The sequence below is a fragment of the Haliotis asinina genome, unplaced genomic scaffold (assembly GCF_037392515.1).
Source record: "Haliotis asinina isolate JCU_RB_2024 unplaced genomic scaffold, JCU_Hal_asi_v2 scaffold_27, whole genome shotgun sequence".
NCBI lineage: Eukaryota > Metazoa > Mollusca > Gastropoda > Lepetellida > Haliotidae > Haliotis > Haliotis asinina.
This window is the reverse complement of record NW_027133899.1, coordinates 132,733-157,068: the sequence shown is the minus strand read 5'-3', so window position 1 is coordinate 157,068 and position 24,336 is coordinate 132,733. Positions and strand designations below refer to the sequence as shown.

Genomic DNA, 24,336 nt, shown 5'->3' with positions numbered 1-24,336 from the left:
GGTCTTTTTAAGCAAGGCGTCCCACGACAGACCTGGGCTGGTGTAATACCATGCGGGGTCGAGTTTATACTGCTTGAAACATGTCCGCCGAAACGTCTCGAACACGTCGGCTAACAGCAGTACATCTGTCCTCAAGTACAGGTCGTGATAATCGCCCAGGTTCTTACAACCCAGTTTATTCCATACGTTAATCGCGTGCGAGTAATCGTCTCGTGAGACGGACGCCTCATTCAGCTTGCTATAAAAGCAGTCGATAGGAGGTAGTCTGGTCTCGGTGAACTTGACCCAACTATCCATGTACTCATATGGGTACACACCCTTCCTCATAAGCAGGTGTCTAGTCTCGGCGTCTGTGTATCGATCGGTGATAGGGAAGGTATTGTTGGCCTTGACCAGACTGTCGAGTGACGACAGGAGGAACTGAAACGAGTCAATGAACCTAAGTCCGTTTAAGCTGAAGGAGATGTATCTCTCCATGTTGTTGGGGATGCATGATATATTACCATCGATTTTCGCGATGGCCTGCATGATCAAGTGTGAGTCGTACCCTCTCAAGTTGTGAAAGACAACGGGGATGTTTATTGTCTTAGGGTTGATTTTAAGCTTGAGGTTGCACGCGTTGTGAGCGGCGCCTCTATACTTACCAGTTATGTGACAGTGATCTCTCACCGAATCACCGTTAAGCGGTGAGTCACACACGTGACAGTTAGTGCTACTAGCGTGAGCTAGCCTGTCGGCTCGGGTCATACGCATGGGAGCGATTCTATACAATGTATTCCTAATAATTTTTTCTTCCTCCTGCAAGCACTTTAGAAACCTTTCAGCCGCGTCAGGGCCCCTATACACTACCGGAGCTTTCGTTTCCCCGTCACAACGGACGACAATGTATCCAAACGAACAGGCTTTATGCTCTTGTGTCTTGTGGGTGAAGCTACCCCCACTAGGGGGTGTGGGGGAATCCCCACCCACAACTAAGGCTTCGAAGTCGGCGTATATAATATAAGGCACAGACATTTGATTCTTGTGGTTACTGAATTTTAGGATATTGTCACCTTCCTTAGGCATGTCGACTCGTATCGCCGTCTGCCCCACACCTTGACAATCATCCCGGTGGGATTCTAATAAATCAGCTCGGGTGAAGCCATGTAGGCATCGTACACAAAAGTGTTTTTCCCCATCGTGTTTCGACTGGTCGTGCAACAACCGGCTGAGATTTTTTATCCACGTGTAGTGATACGTTTCACCTCGCTTGATCATGAATAAATTAATAACTTGGTGATCCTTCACCGGGCTGACCCTGTGTACTATTGTTGTGTTACCTTCATGTCCAAAGACATTTATAGCCAGATTATTCTGTTTTTCTACTTTAGTGATCTGGGATATTGGGGTGGGTTCATCTATACCATCCCAGTTGAGCCCATCGTCCTGTGGATAATTAGAAGGCCTGTTCGGATTAGTGGCAGCTGGAAATAAGGCTGACCTGATAGATAACCTCAGGCAATCGTTTCCTCTATTCTTAACGTTTACTATGGCTTGTTTGTTTTTATAGTAGGGGGGCAAGGCTAGGTATGACCCGCCTCTGAACGGCACGTAGTTAGCTATGTCTAGATAGACGTTATCGATTTTATCTACAGCCCACCCGGACCCCATGTGCGTGTAGCGTTCTAGGTATTCTCGTATCTGCTGAAAACTATTATCGATTGATGCGTCAATGGTCTCTGTATGTGTGACGACCTCTTGTTGACCTCGGAAGTAAGGTTGAAAATACTCAGTGACCCCTGTGGTGCCCTCCTTATCGAGCGACATTTTCACTGTGATCTGAAACTTGATACTTCCTAGATTATTTAGTTCCTGGTTGACCTTATCAGCTATCAGAGGCTTGATATCTGTAATGTCTATATTTCTATCAACATCCATGCGCCAACTTCCCAAATAGTTACCTACAGCGTGCTTAGTGCGCACGAACTGTAGGTCAATAGCTCTATTCTGTCGTAATAATTCTAAAAGCTGTGGTTTTCTCATACGGGAATACCCGCCTAAACCCAAATCGTGTGCCTCGGCTTTCAGTTGTTTTACAGTGGGACGTGCTACGGGGGCATGTGATAACAATGCGGTTAACCCGGCTCTCCCCAGGTTTGAATAACCCGTGTGTCCAAGCTGTTTCGCTTGAGCTTTTAATTGTTTTACCGTAGGAGGGGCTTCTAAACCTAGTAATCTCAACAATGCTGACTTCCGCATTCTAGAATACCCGATAACACCTCTCTGTTTTGCGACCCTCTTGAGCTCGCTTACAGTAGACATCGTGTTTACACCTAAGAGAACTAATGTCTAATTGGTTCACAGTAAGGGGAGGTAACTCTTAAGTGGCTATCTTGAGCAGTCGCCTACGTTCTTTTATGTAGCCTTTTTTATTCTCGTATATGAGTTGATGTCTGACTACGTTCGCTCCGTGAGCTTTACATAAACAGTAGTGCCCTTTAACCCCGATACCACACACAGAACACGTGTAGTTAGGACTTCCCATATGGAAACAACAGAACCCCTGATTCCTGCATTTCCTACCACAGGCCTCGGTCTTCCCCATAAGTATATATTCGCATCGGTATGGAGCGGGTCTCATGTTTACTTATATAGGTATTTTAGTTTAATTGCTTAGCAACCAACGCAGTAGCTGCTATACCCAACACTATGAAGCCCAGTTCACGATTCATTTGTCCCTTGGATGGTGTGTAGTACTGAGCGAGTGTGGGTTTATTGAGCGGTTCCAATTGTTTACCAGTTAGTAGATAGTATTCTTTCATTGCTTCATCGACATCGTTGAATGTTTGAACGGCATGGTTTTCACGCGTGAGTTGTTCGTTAATAAAATCGATCCTCTGGAGGCGTTTTTTAGCGTACTCGGCCTGTGCTCTTTGTAATTTCTCAGTAGCGAGATCGTGTCGCTTCCTTTCTTCCTGTATTTCAGCCGCGTGATCATCTCGTAGTTTCGAGAAGAGGAAATTACTCCCGGAAAATGCCAGGGCATTCACTAACGCCCCACCGACCATCATAGCTATCGTGGCCATCCCTATATTTATTTCATTATATTATCAGGTATTATTCCTTGTTTTACTAGGATGTCTTTCGTGGCCATCGCCATACCAAGGTTCATTATGAGCATACCCATATCCTGCAGGTTGAAATCTAGCTTGATAGTTGGTTGTTTAAGCACCATTTTAGTCAACCGAGCGTACCCTACGGCTAGACTGGCTACCACTGTGGCGTGGTATGCGTCGTTGACGAACGTTTTCCCCTCAGACATTATGTATATGATATAAAATATTAAAATTATAACATGATATGCGGGTCAATAGTGGGGCCTGCCGGCGGCGTGGGGGTATCCACCTCACGGTTAGGGTTTCCCTCACGTGTATATAACCACGAGATAGCCAAGGCAGCAGTTACGCCTACAGCCAACAACAGTCGGGTTGGGTTGGTCACTTTATGTTGGTTACACCACCGTTTTTTACCGGCAGCTACTCTCTTAGGATTCTTCTGTCTGGTTACTGTTGGAGGTACCTCCACCGTCACTGGTTCCTGTGAAGGGGGTACCACCACTGGGGTCTCCTCCTGTGCAGCATCCATCTATACTATTATTATTATTCTTTCTCTCAAATTGACAATGTTTTGCCGTGATAATCGCCGCTGTCACTGGAGCCAACAACATACCATATTTGTGGTACAGCCCGCAGCTGATAGAGCTCACGGCGTGTTCGATAAAAGGGTCTTTCTCGAGGTCCTCCCACAGGTAAAGTCGGCGCTCTGGTGGAATGGGAAGGAAGTGTGATACAATACCGGTGTATATCTGGGTCATAGCCGATCCTATTGTCTTTGTCATTTCTGCTCCAAGCCGAGACTCGTATCTAGCGTACAGCTTATCGATTTCTTCGGCTGACATTTTGTTAATTTTATCCGGAGTGTAGTCTCCAAAGTAATGTTTGGCTTTGCCACCAACAGCCAACGCCACCAGTTTCTCTCGCTTGGGGGAATCCCCCACACCCCCACTGGGGGAACCCTCCAACGACAATTGTTCGAGCAATTCCTCACACTCCATCTTATAATATAACAAGTAAGATTTAGTTTTAACTATATAATACCCGATGCAGACAAAACACAGAGAAATGAATGTTAAGTTGCACACGATAAATACTTCAAATATCATAGCTTTGCTTAGCTTTGCTTAGCTTTGCTTAGCTTTAGTATACTCTATATGCTACTGGTTGGTCGGTTTTTAGAACGAGCTTAGCGTGTTTAGTTTCAGCGAGCTGTTTCTTCACCCGTTCCCGTTCTAATTTACTCATCACATCGTTCTCTCTCAAACACTCCTCGAACGAATCCCTATCCTTGCAGTGAAATAAGGCCACCCATCGCGTCTGCTCCCTGAGGTCTTTCAACACCGAGTTGAACTTCTGCGTTAGCACCCAGACGCTGTGATTTGCATGACGGCCGGAGAAGGCCAGGTACGATAGCATGTCTCTCTTTTTTGTTATCTCACGATTAGCGCTGCAGTCGTCCAGTATGAACAGCGTCGGTTCCCCTTTAAATTTCTCGTGAAGAGCTTTCAACCAGTCCTGCAGGCGTGTTCCAGGGTCGATTTTGTGTACGTCCGGGTCCGTCATCACCCAAGGTCGCGCGTACGTTTTATTCATGCTCAGAGTAGGGCACATGATAACGATGTTATCGAACACATCCTTGTAGTAACCCTCCAACATATCCAACGCGAAAACGGTCTTACCACAGCCAGTCTGCCCGCATATGATAGCGCAGTGTGGGTCAGTGGGTAACCCCAGGGGGTCTCCCCCATCAGTAGATGGCTTGCACGAATCTCCCATTGTCTATATTAAGTTGCGCGTCCATAATAACGTACAGATATAATTTCAACTTACCAGCGGTTTGAGCCTTCTTAGTAATCTGGATGGTTATCCCTTCGCTACCGTTATCTATACGGCGCCCGCTACCGTGCAGTTTATCATCATCCGTGGATCGCATGTCCAACCATAGGGCGTACTTGGTGGTCAAGTATTCACCGATCTGCACGGAGCCGAGGTCCAGGTCCTTTGTTATGTAATCCCCCACTGGTAGCTTTTTTATCTCATCCCACTGCTGGTGTGGTCTCATACCATGACTGAACAGCTGGTTGGGCACGCCCTCGATGGTAACTTCCACCTTTTCAATCTCGGGGTTGAAAAACTTCTCGCTGTCCCTCCGGAATGGATCGTAATCCTCCACGGGGACGACCAGGATACCTTTCATCGATCGCGCCGGCACGTTCAGGTTGATATTCCACACAGTGTCGCTCTTATCTCGCACGACTGATCTATGCCTCAGTACGCGATCGTACAGTATAGCCATCTTCCCAGAGTACTGGCTTCGAACCTGCCTGGCCAGCTCCGGGCTAGTGACCATGTCGAACTCCAGAGAGATGTTGTCTATGGCATAACTGGCCTCATCACCGTTCGGTGTACGCACTACTTTGCTATAGTCGTTAAACGTGAGCTCGTATTCGAGCCTATCACCCAGTGCGGCCTGGTAAAACGGCGCGTGTCCCGTGAGCAACTCGAAGTCGAGCGGCACGCAGAATCGATTCCCGTATGCTAGAGCGATGGCCTTTTCACCGTCCGATAGCTTGTCTTGCTGGTCTGTCGTGAAGACGTATCCTATGCGCGCCCGGGTTGATTTGCTGATACCCTGGTACACATCATTGACTCGTTCTCTCTCGCTTTTCCAGAGATCCTTGTAGCAGTGAAACACGTCGCTGTCGTCGATGCTCAGCACCTCGTTACCGCTGATCTTGACGGTCGTTTTCTTGATGATAGCTCGACCCACGTTCCGCACTAGCTCGCGTTTGTCGTTGTCGGAGGTCAACGTGATATTGAACGCCAGTCGAACAGTGCCTGGTACAATGAGGTCATTCTCACCAAGGTTTGGAAATCTAACCAGCAGAGTTTGATTCTGGTCTATCTTGCTGGGATTGTTGGTGATGGTCACCGACTGTCGCACGGCTCTGGCACCTAATGGCTCTCTCAATCTTCTGAAAGGATCTAATTTTCTACCGTACATTGTTATATAAAAGAAATATATTTTTAATACTAATGGATGAAGACATACCTATGGATGAGATACCGGGCGCTAGTGCCCAGGCATTCAATGATGATCAGGAGACCTCATTCTCGCAAGGTGACGAGCTCCTTAAAGGCGCCGTCGACGGATTTTATGAAGGTTTAAAAAAGGATAAACATTACGTATATCCGTTGGAGCGAGACGATTCCAAGTTTTTTGTTGATGGCAATGGCACGCTGCGTTTGAAGTCTCGCCCGGGGATCGATCTTATGAATAAACGCACTAGAGAACCGCTTGCTTTATCAACATTGGCCGGTAAACATGGAAGTCAGTTTGTCCAAAAGGAACTAGGCTTCAAAGATTACGGTGGCGCGCGACCTAAGATTCCTCCGAAGTTAGTTCAAGGTCTGGAAGGTATCAGGGACGCCACATCAGATCAAAACATGACTTATGATATTAAAAAAGTGTTGGCCGACTACGAGAACAAACCCTTCCCGGGGCTCGAATTTACAGTTCGGGAACTGAGGGGGTTGGACCTGTTGATGCAAACCATTCGTGGTCAGCTCTGGAAAAGCACAGCCAAAATAAGTGAGATAGACGACCACATCGCCTATGAAAAGAAAAAACTCGGTGAAACTGAGGATGAGTCTATAAAAGCCACCATTGAGGAACGAATACGTAATTTGGAAGATGAAAGGCAGACCTGGTTGGAGACAGCGTCCGGCTACAAAGAAAAGCTTAGATCCCAGGTCAGCCGTATACGGGACACCATCAATCAAGTCCTCCACCGAGACACCACGTTAGCAGACAGGATTCGGATATTGTTCCGGGAGCAAGGGATCACCATCGCCAGCATTCTGACTGCATTGGGTTTCATTATATCAACCCTGGTGGTGTCACTGGTGGGGGGTGCCCCCACACCCCCAAGTGCCGGCGGAGGGGGAACTCCCAGCGGTGGTGGTGGTGTTAAAGACTGGATCAAAAAACTCGGGGAAGGCCTAGCTAAACTGGCTGGTAAAGCCGCCGAAGCCCTTCCCGGCATCCTGGGTAGCATCGTCTCGTGGTTGTTGGGCGCTCTGTCTAAAACTGCCATGTGGCTCAGTCAAAACCTGTGGGCAGCCATCGTCGCCGTGGCGGGTCTGGTGTACGTAGCGGCTAAGAAATCTTTAACCAAATAAGTCCTAAAGTTACCCCACCAACCACTAGGGCCGTTTTATTATCAATATGCTGCTGATAGGGGGGTACCCCCACATGTATATTAGGGTGTGTGGGGGGCACATGAACTTTAGACTCCGGGGGCGACGCAACTATACCCTTTTCACGTGGTGGGATGTGTGGGATATAGGTGGTGTTAATATCGGGGTTGATACCCAACTTTTGATTCTTCGTGGCTATGACTATTTCGTTGTTATAACCCACCACTTTTTTTACTCTCAGTTGCATATCACTCGGAGCCATGTACAACCCCACGCCGAACACGTAGTCGACTTTAGACCTGGCGTATTCTAACACGTTTTGGTAGCGTTCGATAGCCCGCGGGAGATCAACTGGAGAATTGATAGCATCCTCAACGTTGGAAACGAATTGTGTCTGAGCGTCGTAAGCAGTTCCCTTACCGATGATGTTGGAACGCGTCATCGACTGCGCACCCAACAGCGCCCACACGTACGTTCGAATCGAGTCATTCAACCTGACTACCCCGGCACGAGTGAATCCTTTCGACGTGTCCAGCATGAACATTTTCCACCCGTCTGTGTTTGACTGCTCCACTTTCTGGATTGTGAAACCAACACCACCTTTTTTAAAGTCCATACGATCATCCCTCCATTCATTACTCGACAAAGCAAAGTCCTGCCTAAGTATACCTAGTGCCAGTAAATCATCACTGGCATCTTTCACTGGTTTTGGTCCAGATTTGTTAGGTTTAGGAACAAGATCAGCTAATGCATGGGAAAAACGTTCCGTACTAAACATTTTTCGTTGCATAAATTTTATTAGTATATGTTTGTCAAATGCCTTTGGCGAGAGCCCATGAGCGTAAGGAATACCCAACCCGTGGTTCAGCCCCGGCAAACGCCAATCCGTCTTCGGGTTTATTTCGAATTCGTTGCAAATACGTTCGTAGGCCCGTCTATCGTACGGGTTGTTTGTTGCGTCCCACGCTTTGTCCTGTGGGAGGGGGGCGCTGATCTCTTTAAGGATACGTCTGACCTGGTAGTACATGTGGAACTTGAACACAGACTGACTCAGCGGCCCACGCCGAGTGTCGGTCAATGTCACACCACACCCCGTTGTAGCGCACCACACAGCAAAGTTGAATTGGTTCTGCCAGAACTGCATAGGGTTGTTGAACCAAGCGTGGACTGCCTCAATGTTAGTCACCGAAAGCTTATACTTATCAGGCATATCTATAAACTTGGCATTGAAATACAACCCAGGAGCAACCACGATCTTCATGGTGGAGAAATCTACGTCCAGTTTAGGGTACAACACACCAGGGGAATACATTTTAAAACTATTATATAATAAATATATATGTAATATGTACATAACACTTCCTGGAATAACGAGCGGTGAGGCCGTTCAGCTGACGCACGCGATCGATAACACGTCAGGTCAACTCGAAGTCGCACTCTGCGATATCACCTACCTACCGCAATGGACTAACATTAATATCAGCAACAATAAGCTGTTCGTCAGTGGAACTCGCAGTCAAATAACTGACGGCTACTACAGCGTGTGCTCGCTAAACGACGAGGTCTTCAAACCCCTGGGAGCCGAACTCAAGATGAACGACTCAAACGGCACAGTGGTGTTAATCAACAACGGAAGAACCTCCTTGAGGCTCGGCCGACCATTAGCGAGGATACTCGGTATGTCTCCTGACGAGATAAAACCAACAACAACCGTCACAGGCACGAAGTTACCCGACCTAGTACCGTACCGAGAGCTGTACATTCATCTCAGTCAGGTGAGCACAACGTATAACATTCAAGGAGGTCACCCTTCCACTATATTGAGAGCAGTGCCGGTGAAAACTGAGAAATTCAACGACGGTAGAACCGAGTCATTTTCACCACGGCAGTATAAGAGATTAACCCAGGGCAACATACCTGAGCTGACAATATCGGTGTTAGATATAAATCATAATCCTGTAAATATAGGATACCTCAGCTTAACGCTTCACGTAACATGACCAGCGCACAAGGGCCCGGAGTGAAAAAATGCGTCAATATCGGGATCTCCGACCTCGGAGACACACACGGTTTCGACGCTCCCGGAGTAGATGGTAAATCGTATGCCTTGCAACTGAAAAACAACATTTACAAACGCGTTGAAATCCCCTCCGGTGGAGCCCTAAGTGATATGATAGATACCACAGGGGCAACAGCCAACACTAAGTACGCCCTCGTCAACACCGGTGATGACAACTGGAGAATATACCCATCATTCGGAGGTAAACTGTTCGACTTAGACGATGTTGAGAGCACTACCGTCGTCAAAAACAAACCATATATGCTCGTCTTCACCGAAGATGACAAGTGGGTGTTGTTACCCGATAACAAATGGTTTCTCAATATTAGACTCGTCTCCCCTTACGTGTTCACGGATAACAAAGACAACCACCTAAACAAAGTCGTGAACAATGGAACCCTGCTCGTGGCTTACGTCCCAACTCAGAGACGTAGCATAGTCGTCAGCCCAGTCAACACTATAGCAGCCCACATGCTATCGAGTAAACCGGCCATACAAAACGTGAAATTGCAGTTGGTGTCTGAATTCGAAGGCGTGGTCAAGATACTAGAGAGTCTACCGGCAAACTCAACACTATTCATCAAAGTCTACCTAGGGGAACCATCGGTGAATGATGTCGAGATCGTGAAGGGGATCAAACTCGGGTGGGTGAAACGACACCAGTATCAAGTTTGCAACGTTTACGTGCGGGTGGGTGTCGACTCCAAGACCAGTCTGCAGGGGGTCAACGTGATCGTAGAAAACAAGATATCACTAATCAATATCTTCCTGCCTGACAACATACACTTCATGGGTATTAAGTTAACCCCTGAATTATTATCAGAAAACCAGTTGGAAATTATATCATAATAGTATAATAATGACCAGTCATCATCCCAACACTACACTTAACGACCTGGGAGATACAGAGGGATTCGATCAGCCTGGTGAGGAAGATGAATTATACATCCTACACTTCAAAGACAACGTGTACAGACCGGTGCCGTTACCAGATTTTAAAAAACCTAAATGGCTGATCAACTTAACACTCACCTCACCTTATATCACAATAGACGAAAATAATTGGATCACTAAGATTAGGAACAACGGTATCTGGGCCGGGGATTTCATTACGGAGAGGGGATTAGCACTCAGACAATCTGCTGGTTACAACAAAAAAGGGTTATTATCAACTTTCTTCGAAAATAAATTAACATTTAGTAATCCTGAAATAATAACCCCCCCTTTCACACTCATCATAGAAGTCTTCTTTACGGATTCATTCGATGGAGACCCCCCAATAGTACACCAAATTTTACCCGGGGTGTCAATACGCTGGTCTTACACAGACCAATATTGTCGTATTGTTATACAACAGGATACCACGGGTCCTATAAACCACTTAATAAGCCCCAGTGGGGTTTTTATTAGAATAGGATATTTTATTAGCCTCTCACCTATTGCCCTGACTACTAATCTAGAACTTATAGGCTTCAAATACATTGATAGATTTTTAACTGAACCCCAATTAAAATATCTTTCAAAATATATATTATAGGATGGGTCTGTACCCAGTCGTAGAGGAAGTAGCTAAGACGTTAGAAACCGTAGATGGGTTCCGCTTGAGGCAGTTATGTGATGTAAAACGTCAACTAGAACAAGACCGTGACACGCGGAAAGCACTATGTAAAAAATATAATAGAGCTTTCAATATCGTGGATGGGGCTGACACTACCCTTATGGCAACCAGCATGGGACTAGGGGCGGCAGGCGTTGGGTTGTTAACCACCATCGTGGCTGCACCTATAGTGCTAGGTATTGAAATAACGGCTGGGGTGACAGGGTTGGTAGGGTTGGCGCTTAAGTTAGTATCACGCAGACTTAATCGTAAGGTATTGAAACACGACGAGATCAGGGTTCTGGCTGAAGCAAAACTCAACACAGTGAGTGAGCGAATTTCCACGGCACTCTCTGACAGTAAGATCTCAGAAGAGGAGTTTAGTTCAATCCTCTCTGAACTCAAAAAATATAACGGAATGAAACAAGATATTCGATCCAAGTCTCGTAAGTCTGCTATCAGCGAGGACGAGAAAAAAAAGTACATAGCACAGGGAATACAAAAAGCCCAGCAAGCCTTTATTATGAACACCAAAGAGATCGTAGGCGGTTCACGTTAAACTGTTTCATCGATATAAACATAACATAGCCGTAAGCGAGCCACCGATCCTATATGGTCAGTCAAAACTTACAACATAGATAAAGTGGATATGAAAGCCGACGAACCTAACTTGTACTACTTGAGGGATGGGCCGGGTAGGGGGTTTGTAAGAGAAGAATTATTGATCGTACCGTACGGCACAGTGTTACCGCCTGCCAAGTCACGGTAAACGTGATGGCGTAGCTTTGTAGTAGGGGTAATAATAGCAAGAGCTAATGGTCCCACCAAAGCCTCATTTAGTAAATGAGGCTTTTTAGAGGGGGTTTTTGAAAAGTGTTTTCGGACTGTCATTCCCTATACTACTATTAGCGACGTTTCAGAATTATCATAATTTGTTTTCATGAAAACTTGATATCAGTGATCATTAATATGCTATTTTTGACATTCCCATTTCTGTACACTCTCTGCTTCCTCAAAATAAAAACAGCTGCCATATTCCCTTTCAAACCTTAGTGACGCTAAGGTTGGGTCGAACCAACCTTAGTTATCAACCTTAACTTGAGGTTAACCTTAGTTGAGGTTGTTTCGTGCAACGGAAGGCTAACCTTCGTAAAGGTCTAAGGTTGAAATCTTAGAGATAAGGTTGACCTTAGAGGTAAGGTTGTTTTGAACAATGGAGCACAGGTTTGCATGACATACTGTGCTTGATTGCAATCACTGCCAGGAACATTATCAACTAATGCTCTGTGTCTGAATAGATTTGATTTTGATAGAAACAAGGAATTCCTTATTAAATGAAAAGTAAACCTTAATGAGTAGGGAGAAGTCTAGACTTCTATTAGGTCTTTAACATGACAGAATGGGATGGACAGAAAGGGATGGACAGAAAGGGATGGACAGAATGGAATGGACAGAAAGGGATGGACAGAATGGGATGGACAGAAAGGGATGGACAGAATGGGATGGACAGACGAGAAACTATTACAGTTCACGGACCGTAAGACAGACTTGTGACATTAGAGGTCTTGTATGAAAGCCAAGGCTCTAGATGCAACCTCATTACGAGCTGTCTTGGTATTGTGTCATTTGTCTTGAGGGCTGGGTGAGGAGGTCACTCTCCCTGGTGCCCTGTGACCATGAGAGGAATGGATTACAGATGTATGTTGGGACAAAAGAATGGTCTACATGCGTGAACAAATGTGCCTGCAACATTACTTGTGAATGCTGAATTAGAAATCAAACTGAACACTTATCTGCTTGGTAGCAGTGAACACACAGCTGTCACATGACATATTGTTCTGAAGTGGAGGTTAGGTGTCAAAATGACTTGACCTGTGGGTGTCAGTTACTGGTATTTGCCTGAGAGTGAGTTTATGTAGCGATAGTGACCTCTGACTGGTGAACATTATGGCAGCCAGTTATGGATATTTCAGCATACCTCCTTTTCATATTTTCCGCAGCAGTACAACACCAATATGACTCAAAGAAGTAAGGCATAACTTATTACTGTGAGATCTGATGTTACCCGAGGGCTGTCATGTTTCTATACCTGGCAACAAGCTGCTTACCTTGCAGGTGACAAGTTTCATACTGTGACAACAGGTTATCTTATTTTGACCAACCTCAGTGGTCAGTGATCAAGCATCACAAGCCAACTGGAAAAGATAAGAGCGTGGACAGGTATATCATATGCAGATTTACAGGGATTCAGGAAAGTTATTACTGTCTTACCATCACTTGCACTGGCCTTGAAAACACCACTCATGGTGAAAGTGTTGTGATTGTGATTTGTAGGAACTGGAGCACCAGAGGGTTGTATGTATATAAGTTAGACAGTAAGTGGACATGTGCAGAACACAACAGTCAGCATCAAGACAGTAACACTGTGCCCAGTTTAATTACAAGAAGCATAATGCTGTCTGTCTTTCCCAACAGTTGTGTGCCCACAGGGTATGATACATCGGAGGTGTCCCAATTGAGACACCAAGTCAATGCTGACCTGCAGGTAATCCAGGAAGTCTGATACCTTACATTTGATGGGGTCTTTTCATGATTCACAGGTAACTGGCACCCAGGCTCATCAGTGTTGTTGTAGTTGGCAGTGAGTGATGACAGGTAACTGGCACCCTGGCTCATGACTGGTGTAGTGAGAGATGACAGGTAACTGGAACCCAGGCTCGTCACTAGTGTAGTTATTGGCAGTGAGAGATGACAAGTAACTGGCACCCAGGTCCATCAGTGTTGTTGTAGTTGGCAGTGAGAGATGACAGGTTACTGGCACCCAGGCTCATGTCTGGTGTGGTTGTTGACTGTGAGAGATGACAAGTAACTGGCCCCCGTGGCTCATCAGTAGTGTAGTTGTTGGCAGTGAGAGATGACAGGTAACTGGCACCCAGGTTCATCAGTGGTGTAGTGAGAGATGATAGGTAACTGGCACCAAGGCTCATCAGTGGTGTAGTGAGAGGTAACTGGCACCAAGGTTCAGCAGTGGTGTAGTGAGAGATAATATATAACTGGCACCTGTGGCTCATCAGTTGTGTAGTTGTTGGCAGTGAGAAATGACAGGTAACTGGCACCAAGGCTCATCAGTCGTGTAGTGAGAGGTAACTGGCACCCAGGTTCATCAGTGGTGTAGTGAGAGGTAACTGGCACCCAGGTTCATTAGTGGTGTAGTGAGAGATGATAGGTAACTGGCACCCAGGTTCATCAGTGGTGTAGTGAGAGATGACTGGTAACTGGCACCTGTGGCTCATCAGTGGTGTAGTTGTTGGCAGTGAGAAATGACAGGTAACTGGCACCAAGGCTCATCAGTCGTGTAGTGAGAGGTAACTGGCACCCTGGTTCATCAGTGGTGTAGTGAGAGGTAACTGGCACCCAGGTTCATTAGTGGTGTAGTGAGAGATGATAGGTAACTGGCACCAAGGCTCATCAGTGGTGTAGTGAGAGATAACTGGCACCCAGGTTCATCAGTGGTGTAGTGAGAGGTAACTGGCACCCAGGTTCATCAGTGATGTAGTGAGAGATGATAGGTAACTGGCACCCAGGTTCATCAGTGGTGTAGTGAGAGATGATAGGTAACTGGCACCTGTGGCTCATCAGTGGTGTAGTGAGAGGTAACTGGCACCCTGGTTCATCAGTGGTGTAGTGAGAGGTAACTGGCACCCAGGTTCATCAGTGGTGTAGTGAGAGATGATAGGTAACTGGCACCCAGGTTCATCAGTGGTGTAGTGAGAGGTAACTGGCACCCTGGTTCATCAGTGGTGTAGTGAGAGGTAACTGGCACCCAGGTTCATCAGTGGTGTAGTGAGAGATGATAGGTAACTGGCACCCAGGTTCATCAGTGGTGTAGTGAGGTAACTGGCACCCAGGTTCATCAGTGGTGTAGTGAAAGGTAACTGGCACCCAGGTTCATCAGTGGTGTAGTGAGAGATGATAGGTAACTGGCACCAAGGCTCATCAGTGGTGTAGTGAGAGGTAACTGGCACCCAGGTTCATCAGTGGTGTAGTGAGAGATGATATATAACTGGCACCTGTGGCTCATCAGTAGTGTAGTTGTTGGCAGTGAGAAATGACAGGTAACTGGCACCCAGGCTCATCACTGGTGTGGTTATTGATAGTGAGAGATGATAGGTAACTGGCACCCAGGCTCATCACTGGTGTGGTTGTTGACAGTGAGAGATGACACACTGCAAGACTCCATTTGAAGGAGCGATACACTGACAATTTATAATGAACTGATCTTCTTTTCATTCTCAGTTACAATCTCTGAATTATAAGTGACAATGCAGAAAGGTTTATGACACTGCCTGCAGTGTAGAGTGAAGTACTAAATGCAACAGCTGGACTTGAGGGTATGGGATTGGCTGAAAGGGACTGGTGGAAGCTATCAGTTGAGCAGACAATGCAGTATTGAGGCCACTTCTCCCCTGCTATACTCAGTCCTTTCACCAGCCCAGCAGGGCTGACATAGATCCGGTCACTGAACCATATCATTCGGTGGATTTTACTGCTTCACAGTTGTGTGTTAGTGTGTACACAGAACAAGTGGGATGGGATAGAATTGTGTACCTACCTGCTCGTCATGGCTGGCACTGCAGAGAAGTGAATCTACTAATCTTAGGATTCATGCTGTATATCTAGTGCAGTTGTAGGCAGTTGGGACAAAGTAAGATGATGTCAGACAAGGTAGAGATCAACATGGGGTTGTTAGTGAGATGATGTCAGACAATGTAGAGATCAACATGGGGTTGTTTGTGAGATGATATCAGACAATGTAGAGATCAACATGGGGTTGTTTGTGAGATGATGTCAGACAAGGTAGAGATCAACATGGGGTTGTTTGTGAGATGGTGTCAGACATGGTAGAGATCAACATGGGGTTGTTTGTGAGATGGTGTCAGACATGGTAGAGATCAACATGGGGTTGTTTGTGAGATGATGTCAGACAAGGTAGAGATCAACATGGGGTTGTTTGTGAGATGATGTCAGACAAGGTAGAGATCAACATGGGGTTGTTTGTGAGATGATGTCAGACAATGTAGTGATCAACATGGGGTTGTTTGTGAGATGGTGTCAGACAAGGTAGAGATCAACATGGGGTTGTTTGTGAGATGGTGTCAGACAAGGTAGAGATCAACATGGGGTTGTTAGTGAGATGATGTCAGACAAGTTAGAGATCAACATGGGGTTGTTAGTGAGATGATGTCAGACAAGGTAGAGATCAACATGGGTTTGTTAGTGAGATGATGTCAGACAAGGTAGAGATCAACATGGGGTTGTTTGTGAGATGGTGTCAGACATGGTAGAGATCAACATGGGGTTGTTTGTGAGATGATGTCAGACAAGGTAGAGATCAACATGGGGTTGTTTGTGAGATGGTGTCAGACAAAGCAGTGATCAACAAAGACTGGTTAGTAAGATGATGTCAGACAAATTAGTGATCAACATGGGGTTGTTTGTGAGATGATGTCAGACAATGTAGTGATCAACATGGGGTTGTTTGTGAGATGATGTCAGACAAGGTAGAGATCAACATGGGGATGTTTGTGAGATGATGTCAGACAAAGCAGTGATCAACATAGACTGGTTAGTAAGATGATGTCAGACAATGTAGTGATCAACATGGGGTTGTTTGTGAGATGATGTCAGACAAGGTAGAGATCAACATGGGGTTGTTTGTGAGATGATGTCAGACAAGGTAGAGATCAACATGGGGTTGTTTGTGAGATGGTGTCAGACAAAGTAGAGATCAACATGGGGTTGTTTGTGAGATGATGTCAGACAAGGTAGAGATCAACATGGGGTTGTTTGTGAGATGATGTCAGACAAGGTAGAGATCAACATGGGGTTGTTTGTGAGATGGTGTCAGGCAAGGTAGTGATCAACATGGACTGGTTAGTAAGATGATGTCAGACAAGGTAGTGATCAAGGTATGAACCAGTGTCTGCTTTCACTATCATAGCTTTGATCTTCTGTGGTGTAGCATGTATGATAATTACAATTGTAATCATATAATTAATCTAATTTTCTATGATTGTATGAGGTTAACCAAAAACTGAATGTTTTGATTTCATTTAGCATTGTTCTCATATACACCATGTCTACTGAGGCAGTTTAACACGTGCTGCTCTCTATACCATAATAACATACTCAGAACCCATTACAGCTACCCATTACACCATACAAAGTCTGTGCTGTGTCCAAGGTTATTGTTTGGTGTGACAGTATCCTATAGCGTGACATAATCTTCACAAGTAGACATGCATAGCAGATGCAGGATCGGCATAGTCAGTCTGGTAGGGTCACATGACGTGATAGTTATCACCTGAATGGGGACATGCTCATAGGGCTGGCCTTGACATTGGGCTTGTGTGTGACCTCTTTCAACTTCAGTAGGTAAACATCCCAGGTTTGTTTTGTCGGTCTCTCATTACAAGCATGGAGGTATAATGCTTGCAAAGAAGTTACTATTTAGAGTCAGATAGCACTCAGGTCTGTCAGTAGGTGAGTACAGTCTGTATATTCTGGTTACATGTAGAAAACCTCTAGATAAAGCCAACAAAAGAAAGAATGTGAAGGATCATTGTGTTTCAGTTGTATGGGGGATTGGCTAAGGAAGGACGGTCAAGCATGGGAGATCTGCTGTAAGCTTGCAGACACGTGTGCAACATTCCTTACATTGGGATCGATAGTCTGTCAACAAAACCTGTCCACATCTTGTGTGAAGCTGACAAGTTGTAAACTTTGACTAGAGGGGCAGGCTAGGTGGGTGTTGGTGCCTAGGTGTGTTGGGACCACAGGTGTGTATTGGGGCACAACATTGTGACATCATCAGTGTAAATGGGTTAGTAAGTCTCTGTTATATGGGTTTGTGTGGGTGAGCTGCAGTTACGACACTCACGCTTCAGGGGTGTTTCAGTACTTACTGTCAACATCTCACATGTTTTCAATCTGATGTGTCCTAATGAAATAATACTAACTACTGGATGTTATCAGTAGGATCTTGGTAAGTAGAGTTTGTATTTTGTTGATTTACAACAGTATTTACCAAAACAATGTGATTGTTATGCTCTTTACTGTGTAACAGATAATACTAGCACCCTCACTCTGTTTTCTCTGACTTCACATGAGGGTCATCTCACTGTTCTCTCTGTCTGACTTTCCGAGAGAGTCATCACTCTGTTCTCTCTGACTTTCCATGAGTCATCACACTGTTCTCTCATACCTTTCAGTGAGAGTCATCACTCTGTTCTCTCTGACTTTCCATGAGTCATCACACTGTTCTCTCATACCTTTCAGTGAGAGTCATCACTCTGTTCTCTCTGACTTTACATGAGGGTCATCACTGGTCTCAGTGTGACTTTATGTGAGGGTCATCACTCTGTTTTCTCTGACTTGTAAGATCATCCTGACAGGGCACTATCGACCTGAAAAATATTTTCATAGCCATGCAAACTCCTTTTCTACTGACTGCTTTTCTTTTGTCTCAAAATTTGGCTTATCTATGGTAATATAGGTAGACTGCAATTCATAGGTCTGCTCTTGGGCCATACGAACAGTGGGTACATCTAGTGGTGTATTGTAATTAAGTGGTCAGGCACATCTAGTGGTATATTGTAACTGGACAGGCACATCTAGTGGTATATTGTAACTGTTCAGGCACATCTAGTGGTGTATTGTAACTGTTCAGGCACATCTAGTGGTATACTGTAACTGTTCAGGCACATCTAGTGGTATATTGTAACTGTTCAGGCGCATCTAGTGGTATACTGTAACTGTTCAGGCACATCTAGTGGTATACTGTAACTGTTCAGGCACATCTAGTGGTGTATTGTAACTGTTCAGGCACATCTAGTGGTATATTGTGATTATGTGTTCAGGCACATCTAGTGGTGTATTGTGATTATGTGTTCAGGCACTTCTAGTGGTGTATTATAACTGTTCAGGCACATCTAGTGGTGTATTGTGCTTATGTGTTCAGGCACATCTAGTGGTGTATTGTTATTGATGTTCAGGCACATTTAGTGGTGTATTTTAATTACTGATCATCATGATCTATTGGTGTATTGTAATTATCTGTTCAGGTACATCCATTTATTTATTGTAATTACGTGATCTGGCAAAGGTATGTGTACTTTGTACAAAAATGTGTGCACAGGGTATGAGAATGTATGTGAACACTGTATGAGAATGTGTGTGAATGGGTATGAGAATGCATGTGAACAGGGTTTGAGAATGTGTGTGTACACTGTATGAGAATGTGTGTGTATAATCAGAACAAACAACATGATGACTTAGACATCATTCCTGTTTATCTCCCATAATGCAGATTGCTGCTACCGAACACACAAAAACGTGGAAGCAATGGTGCAGAAAATTTAGTGTGAGGTTATCTTAGTGTCAGCCATGCAGAACCATGGAAGTGGTGTAGAACACTGCTTAGTGCCCTGATAACTTGATCATCTGGTAAGCGTACCTACGACCCATAAAACCACCACTATATGATGCGTTCATTACACACATATTATTGTCACCTGTCTGTCATACACCCATGTAGGAAGCAAAGGTACTGTAAGTCCCCATGGTCGCTAGTGTGGTGATCTACCTTCTGTTGTTGGCGATCTATAGTCTGTTTTTATATTGTATTGTCTAAATAGTGCTATTAGTTTTAACTTTCCATGCTAGTTTTAATTGAAATTATGATATTCTAGTTGTTTTACTGTCCTTCGTTGACAGGTTTTATAATAGATATATATATTTCATTTCAGTATTAAATGTTCTCGTCACGATATGGCTGAGATATTGCCAATGTGACGTTAAATATTAACTCACTCACTCACTCACTCACTGTCATACACAGATTTCTTTGGGTTTGTCTCTGTTGAAAAATGTTTTTATATTCCCAAGCCTAACACAACTAAACATGTCAGTAATCTGGAATATATGGTTGTGTGGCTTTGTCTTCCAGTTGGCAGCTGACAGTGATTGTTGTTGCCCATTGTCAGCACCTGGACATAGGAGATCCACACCTTGTGGTAGACTACAACACACATTGTAGTTTGTATCTTACTCTTCCTGAAGCTGGTAATATTTCAGGTCTCTTAGATTGATGTAGAGTAGTTGAAGGATTGAACAGTTCCCCACTCTCTGAGCCATTTCTCATTGGCCTTCCCTGATCTGAACCAGTTACAAGCACACCATTAAGGTTCGTAGCCAGTACTTGTTGCAGCTTGATTCTGAATGCAAGTGTTTTCAAGGAGATGACCATTAAGCTAGATAAACAGACAGTTTGCTGAGAGTCAGAGGCAATATGATCAGACAGTTGACAGTGAAGGTCAGTAGACTGAGAATCAGAGCCAAGGTGCTCAGACAACTGACAATGTAGATCAGTAATCTGAGAGTGGAACAATATGATCAGACAGTTGAAAGTGAAGGTCAGTAGACTGAGAGTCAGAGCCAAGGTGCTCAGACAACTGACAATGTAGATCAGTAATCTGAGAGTGGAACAATATGATCAGACAGTTGACAGTGAAGGTCAGTAGACTGAGAGTCAGAGCCAAGGTGCTCAGACAACTGACAATGTAGATCAGTAATCTGAGAGTGGAACAATATGATCAGACAGTTGACAATGTAGATGAGTAGTCTGAGAGTCATAGGTAATATCAGACAGTTCATGATGTCGATGAGTAGGCTGAGAGTCGGGCAGAATGATCAACCAGTTGACAATGTAGATCAGTAAGGCTGAGGATGGCATCAAGCTAGTGTATATTTGAAACATAACACTTCCCTCCAGGTTATATATGAAACTGGAGGCACCATGCCAAGTTATGAACTGTTTGATAGACTTTCTAGAACTTGTGAGCTATAGGAATGACAAGTTTGCATTAATGATCAACTTTTATGTACAATAGCAACATTTTTAGGGTTGGTATTGCAGAGAATTTTCATATTGCGTTGCTAAAGCATATATTGTGATGTGTATTGCAGTTTTTAGCAAGAAGTTATTTAGCAAAAACTACAAATAATCAAGTAGACGCTTGATTTATCAAGAAAAAATACAACAAAGTCACTGTGCTTGATTAGGTTGTGATTAAACCTTTTTATTCCACGCCAAGCATTAAATGCAGAGCAGGAGATATGGTATTTATAGTATTCCCAGAAATTATTGAGAATCATGTTGCGTCATGTAACTCATTACGTTTATTAACTTCTGGCGTTTTACTTACATAAACATGTTAAAACATCATCCTTTTACAGTCTCAGTCTTGTTTTAGTACTTTGTTAGACCTCCTCGCTCAGCAATGCATGCCTGAATACGCCTAGGCACACTACCCATCAAAGTTTGTAGGTAATCGTGTGACAGGGTATCCCAATATTGGACCACCTCGGCCTTCATATCTTCAATATTTCTCAGTCCCTTTTGGTTTATTCTGTCCTTCATGACTCCCCACACATTCTCAATTGGGTTTAGGTCTGGGCTGTAACTGGGCCAGTCTAAAGCTTGAACATTTTCGCCCGACAACCACTGTTTTGTGTAGCGCGCAGTGTGTTTTGGGTCATTATCATGCTGAAAATCCAATCATCTTCATACAATGTTTGTGCTGTCGGAAGAAGGTGACCATTTAGAATGTCAAAGTATCTTTCTTTTGTCAAGTTTCCCGTGAAAACACACAATGGCGTCACTCCGCGAGCCGATATGCCACCCTACATGTGAAACTTCGGGCTATGTTTTGGTCGCTGGTACATAGATTTGACAGTATCTTTGGTCCAAATTTTCACACAATTAGGGAAAAGTCAAACAGAACGTTCATCCGAAAAGAAAACATTTTCCCAATCTTGATTTTCATGAGCCCGACACCAGTTTAAACGTTTTTCCTTTTGTGTATCTTTCATCAACGGCGAGGGAATTCCACGTTTTTTCACCCAATTAAGTCTCTGTAATTCCTGCCTGTTTCATTGCATACCTGAGGACTTCCTCTGCTAATCATTTCATTTCTGATGTTCTCAACACTTTTCAATTTGCCCCTACTCACAATCTGCCCAAGTCTTCGGCGATCCACAACACTGAATTTCCTAGGCCGACCTGCCCCTGCTTTGTGCTCTATCCCGGTTCCTGTTTGAATATTCTTCAAAGTTCTGTATATTGTAGACAGAGGAATACCATGTCTACAAGCTAACACTTTAGCATCAGCCTCACCCCTTTCAAAATCATCTAGAATGAGCTTTCTTTTCTCTCTTGCTGCAAATTCTGCCATGTCAACACAGGAAGCCGTCTGCTCAGACAAGGGAGATAACTCTTGACGTAATGAGCTGCCTTCTAAGCCTTCAAGAGTTGTCTCCCTTATTTAGTATGCTTAGTGCATTGTGAAAGCCCTTTTTCCAATCTTAGCATCATTAGAAAAAAAACAAAACATTTTCTCAATAATTTCTGGGAACACTGTACGAAGGCTTTGTACAGAACTTATCAATCCAGATAAATATTATTTTCAACACAATCATTCCCACCGCCATTACCATAATTGCCACAATTATCACCATCTTCATCACCATCTTCACTACACCATAAAAATACGAAAATGTCTGGAGATTTCCAAGTGTTACAAAGTTTTCTGAATGCATATCAAAGGACTGGTTTTCGATCAGCATATTGCAGTACGTATTGTTTTCATGTCAGAACTGGTAAATAGATAACTATCAGGCAAGGGGATTAGTTAGTGTGAGTTTGGATAACTATCGGACAAGGGGATTAGTTAGTATGAGTTTGGATGACTATCAGGCAAGGGGATTAGTTACTATGAGTTTGGATGACTATCAGGCAAGGGGATTAGTTAGTATGGTATGGATAACTATCAGACAAGGGGATTAGTTAGTGTGAGTTTGGATAACTATCGGACAAGGGGATTAGTTAGTATGAGTTTGGATGACTATCAGGCAAGGGGATTAGTTAGTATGAGTTTGGATGACTATCAGGCAAGGGGATTAGTTAGTGTGAGTTTGGATAACTATCGGACAAGGGGATTAGTTAGTATGAGTTTGGATGACTATCGGGCAAGGGGATTAGTTAGTATGGTGTGGATAACTATCAGACAAGAGGATTAGTTAGTATGAGTTTGGATAACTATCAGGCAAGGGGATTAGTTAGTATGAGTTTGGATAACTATCAGGCAAGGGGATTAGTTAGTATGGTGTGGATAACTATCAGACAAGGGGATTAGTTAGTGTGAGTTTGGATAACTATCAGGCAAGGGGATTAGTTAGTATGGTGTGGATAACTATCAGACAAGGGGATTAGTTAGTATGAGTTTGGATAAATATCAGACAAGGGGATTAGTTAGTATGAGTTTGGATAACTATCAGACAAGGGGATTAGTTAGTATGAGTTTGGATAACTATCAGACAAGGGGATTAGTTAGTATGGTGTGGATAACTATCAGACAAGGGGATTAGTTAGTATGGTGTGGATAACTATCAGACAAGGGGATTAGTTAGTATGAGTTTGGATAACTATCAGGCAAGGGGATTAGTTAGTATGAGTTTGGATAACTATCAGGCAAGGGGATTAGTTAGTATGAGTTTGGATAACTCTCAGGCAAGGGGATTAGTTAGTATGGTGTGGATAACTATCAGACAAGGGGATTAGTTAGTATGAGTTTGGATAACTATCAGGCAAGGGGATTAGTTAGTATGGTGTGGATAACTATCAGACAAGGGGATTAGTTAGTGTGAGTTTGGATAACTATCAGGCAAGGGGATTAGTTAGTATGGTGTGGACAACTATCAGACAAGGGGATTAGTTAGTATGGTGTGGATAACTATCAGACAAGGGGATTAGTTAGTGTGAGTTTGGATGACTATCAGACAAGGGGATTAGTTAGTATGAGTTTGGATAACTATCAGGCAAGGGGATTAGTTAGTATGGTGTGGATGACTATCAGACAAGAGGATTAGTTAGTATGAGTTTGGATAACTATCAGACAAGGGGATTAGTTAGTGTGAGTTTGGATAACTATCAGGCAAGGGGATTAGTTAGTATGAGTTTGGATAACTATCAGGCAAGGGGATTAGTTAGTATGAGTTTGGATAACTATCAGGCAAGGGGATTAGTTAGTTTGAGTTTGGATGACTATCAGGCAAGGGGATTACTTAGTGTGAGTTTGGATAACTATCAGACAAGGGGATTAGTTAGTATGGTGTGGATAACTGTCAGACAAGGGGATTAGTTCGTGTGAGTTTGGATAACTATCAGGCAAGGGGATTAGTTAGTATGAGTTTGGATAACTATCAGGCAAGGGGATTAGTTAGTATGAGTTTGGATGACTATCAGGCAAGGGGATTAGTTAGTATGA

At 44.1% G+C, this 24,336-nt stretch overlaps 1 protein-coding gene across 3 annotated transcripts in view; it reads left to right on the top strand.

Annotated features, from left to right (window-relative positions):
* The window catches only part of LOC137270055 (protein sprint-like), a 120,507-nt gene that overhangs the window by 41,587 nt on the left and 54,584 nt on the right, over window positions 1-24,336 (top strand). Inside the window, exon 1 of one of the 3 annotated variants that reach the window (XM_067803866.1) lies at window positions 17,389-17,494. The exons of the other annotated variants lie outside the window; for them this stretch is intronic. The gene's annotated coding sequence lies outside the window, so the exon portion shown is untranslated. Of the gene's footprint in view, window positions 1-17,388; window positions 17,495-24,336 lie in introns of those variants that run through there. 3 annotated transcript variants of the gene reach the window in all.